Below are 4675 nucleotides of genomic sequence, written 5' to 3'. Positions count from 1 at the left end.
CTGAACAGAACACCATCTGACATATGGTGGGTGTTCAATACATGCTTATTGTCAAAGATGTTAGCTTTCAGATACATTGCCCTTAAAGAACAATTGACAAAAATCTTAGACCAGAGGAATTTTCCTGTCCTTTTTTAAAATTTTAAATAGGACTCCATTCCCTGTAACTCACACTTGTAAGGCTACTTATTCTGGGTACAGGATGATATTTCATGGTTTGATCTTTTTTGTTTTGTGCTTGTGAATGTCATATTTCAGTCATGTCACACATTACCATTTACTACTTTTCAAACAGTTTCTCCCCAACATTCATATAGTCTCCAAACTAAAATATGAAAGGATGGTGTGCTATTCATAACTATCCCCAACTCCATGTTCAGTGATGTGTATATTTACATAAGTTTATTGTAAAATCTACTGATTGAAAGGATGTATAGCATGCAATTTACAAAAATTACAATATACAATATTCTTTATCATAAATTTCTCATAGCCAACTGATTCTCACAGAATGCTTTCATTGACTTTTGCCAAACTCTTGAATCAAGAACCAACCTATGATGGCATTTGACAAATGAATACAGGCATACCTTGAAGATATTGTGGGTTCAGTTCCAGACCACCACAATAAAGCGAATATTGCAGTAAAGTGAGTCACACGAATATTTTGGTTTCCCAGTCATAAGAAGTTATGTGTACTGTAGTCTATTAAGTGTGCAATAGCATTATGTCTAGAAAACAATATACATACCTTAATTAAAAAATAGTTTGTTGCTAAAAAATGCTAACTACCATCTTAATTAAAAAATATTTTGGGGGCTTCCCTGGTGGCGCAGTGGTTGAGGGTCTGCCTGCTAGTGCAGGGGACACGGGTTCAAGCCCTGGTCTGGGAGGATCCCACGTGCCGCGGAACAACTGGGCCTGTGAGCCACAGCTACTGAGCCTGCGCGTCTGGAGCCTGTGCTCCGCGACGAGAGAGGCCGCGATAGTGAGAGGCCTGTGCACTGCGATGAAGAGTGGCCCCCGCTTGCCGCAGCTAGAGAAAGCCCTTGCACAGAAACGGAGACCCAACACAGCAAAAATAAATAAATAAAGGATTTCATTAAAATATATATATATATTTTTTTGTTGCTAAAAAATGCTAACCACCATCTGAGCCTTCAGTGAGTTGTAATCTTTTTGCAATAGTAGCATCACTGACCACAGATCTCTATAACAAATATAATAATAATGAAAAAGAAATATTGCGAGAATTACCAAAACGTGACACAGAAACACAAAGTGAGCAAATGCTGTTGGAAAAAAAGTCTGAGCCAGTAGACTTGCTCAATGCAGTGTTGTCACAAACCTTCAATTTGTAAAAAGCATAGTATCTGCAAAGTGCAGTAAGGCAAAGTGCAGTAAAATGAGGGATGCCTGTATAGCTTTGATTTCTGGTTGACATTTTCATTTGCATTAATAAGATGAAAGTGAAACAATGAGACTTATGTTGGAACTTCACTTATTTGTTAATGACTTGAGCAACATCTTTGCTGAATTGGATAATAGTTTTTGAATACTGCAAAAATATTTCGATTTTTTGTGCTTTTGACAATGTAATGGCTACAGATATGATACACTTTTAAACTTAACCTACATTATTAACATTTTCTTGATCACTTTCTTGACAATCAACAAAACAAATTAAGACCTTGTTTGTAGTATTTGCCAATTTCTATAGTGTAAACTCTCCCACCATGGTCAATTTCAAACTACCAATGTGACATCACTGATCATGAAATTGGGAAGAGATGAACGAACATACCATCACATAGTATTTCCTCCATACAGGTGCAATAGACAGGGACTTCTGGTTTCCCATCTGACATGTAAAGAGCTTGGAAATTATCACTCCTGTTTTCACAACAACAAAAAAACTGAACAAACTGAAAATCAATAACCCTTCTTAGATCCATCAGAGAATTGAAGTGACAGGGCAAATCTCCACCACAAAAACTAGAGAGACAGGCAAGATCAGAACAGGCAGAACACAGAATCATGGCTTACTAGGAGCAAAAACTACTACTGGAACCAGCAACTGACAGGAATACTTAAAGGGCAATTGACTAATTGGTGGAGACTGAACTAGATTGAAAGATTTTTTTAAAAACTTCTGGAGGCCCAGCCTAAGGGGTTGCCCACATTTTCATGAGTTTTACCTCTAGGAGCCCCACAGGTCTTACTATGAAGATTGGAGAAAAATCCCTTCATCCTTCCAGCAGGGAGAGGGAAAAAGTAGCCATTTTGAAATATACCACAGCATTCCATTCTCCTTAACAAAGACCTTCCCTCAAGGGAAACTATTTAACAGAGCCTAACCAACGTGGGAGAAGGAAAATAACCAACTCCAGCTTCCTATAGCTGTCTTGTTTCATCTAAGAGGGAAAAAAGACAAGAAGCACCTGTGAAGGTCACAGACCAGGGACACAAGTTCACTAAAAGACCCAGACCGAATAGAATTATAGGACACTTCCCCTCCCCTGCACTTCACCAACACATCAGTTGGGCTGCTGTAACAGGTAACTACATATGAAAGAACTATAAACTCAGACCCTATTTAAGAAGGAGTTTCTACTTTAGCTATCACCCTCCTACCCCCACTCCCCAAACCCTAAGCAACCACTAATTAAAAAATTTCTCTTTCTTACCTAATCGCCCTGAGTAGAATCACCCATACAATGTTGAATAAAAATGGTGAGAGACAAAAAAAAAAAAAAAAAAAAGGGTTTCTAGGGTTTCCCTGGTGGTGCAGTGGTTGAGAATCCACCTGCCAATGCAGGGACACAGGTTTGAGCCCTGGTCTGGGAAGATCCCACATGCCGAGGAGCAACTAAGCCCATGCACCACAACTACTGAGCCTGCACTCTAGGGCCCGCATGCCACAACTACTGAGCCCACGTGCTACAACTACTGAAGCCCACGCACCTAGAGCCCGTGCTCCGCAACAAGAGAAGCCACCGCAATGAGAAGACTGCACACCACAACGAAGAGTGGCCTCCACTTGATGCAACTAGAGAGAGCCCACGTGCAGCAACGAAGACCCAATGCAGCCAAAAATATAATTAATTTTTTTTAAAAAAAGAAGGAGTTTCTTGGGAAACCCAAAGACAACAGGGAAGACAAAGACAAGGACATCAGAGGAAATTTTAGCCTCTGACACCTACAGCTATAACAAACAGGAAACACAGCTTAACTCCCAGCCAGATAAACATAGAACCTCAGTTCCTTTGACCCAATATATCATGTCTCACTTTCTATAAAAAAATTACAAGGCATGCTAAAAGGCAAAAAACACAGTCTAAAGAGACAAAGTAAGCATTAGAACCAGACTCATATGTGGCAAAAACTTAGGGATTATAAAACTAGGAATTAAACTATAATTAATATGCTAAGGACTCAAATGGAAAAAGTGGATAACATGCAAGAATAAATGAGTGATGTAAGCAGAGGGATGAAAACTCGATAAGAAGCAAAAGGAAAGGCTAGAAATCAAAAACACTGTAACAGAAATGAAAAATGCCTCTGACAGGCTTATCAGTACCCTGGACACGATGAAGGAAAGAATCAGTGAGGTTGAAGATATGTCGATAGAAACTTCCCAAACTGAAAAGCAAAGAGGAAAAATAATGAATACAGCAGAACAGAATATCTAGATACAAAGATGTAAGTAACCTCATGAACATAGATAATAGTAAAATGTAATAAAATAATTAGGAAAAGATGAGTTTTTAGTATTCACTACCTTTATTTTTAATAAATATATTTTATTCAATTGTAAGTTTAGACAAATTATCTGAAATAATAATAATAATGGCTTAACAACCGGCTTGCAAAATGCCTGAAAATTTAGCAAGTAGCTCTCAAAAGTCAGTATGAACTGGCTCAGCACCCTGCTGCTTGAAATAACTTTGAAAGTACCATATTCAGATTTATTATATGCATTGTATACATATATAAGTTTCCATTATATGCAGAACACTGTGCTGAGGAAATTTGCATACATTATCTCATTTAATTCTCGTAACTCTATGAACTAGATATCATAGCCCTTTTTTTTAAATTAAAAAACTGAAGTTTAATCAATTCAAAGTCAGACACCTAGAGTATGGCAAAACTAAGATTTAAGCCCAGGTCATTGCTCTTTCTACTCACTGCTTTCTGCAAATAAGACTAGGGCAGGGCTTCCCTGGTGGTGCAGTGGTTGAGAATCTGCCTGCCAATGTAGGGGATACGGGTTCGAGCCCTGGTCTGGGAGGATCCCACATGCTGCGGAGCAACTGGGCCCGTGAGCCACAACTGCTGAGCCTGCGCGTCTGAAGCCTGTGCTCCGCAACAGGAGAGGCCGCAATAGTGAGAGGCCCGCGCGCCGCGATGAAGAGTGGCCCCCGCTTGCCACAACTAGAGAAAGCCCTTGCACAGAAACGAAGACCCAACACAGCCATAAATAAATAAATAGATAAATTTTTTAAAAAATAAAAAAAGACTAGGGCAAGCAAAAGGGTAACTGGCCCTTGTTTTCTGTGCCACTCAAGCCCCACTGTGAACTCATAAATCCTGTGCCTCCTCAGACAAAGGGAGTGTCAGTCATAGTGATTCTTCAGGACATTACCATGGTTACCAAACAGACTCCAGTGCT

The sequence above is a fragment of the Phocoena sinus genome, chromosome 10 (genome assembly GCF_008692025.1).
Source record: "Phocoena sinus isolate mPhoSin1 chromosome 10, mPhoSin1.pri, whole genome shotgun sequence".
Classification (NCBI taxonomy): domain Eukaryota; kingdom Metazoa; phylum Chordata; class Mammalia; order Artiodactyla; family Phocoenidae; genus Phocoena; species Phocoena sinus.
Note: the sequence above shows the minus strand (reverse complement) of the source record.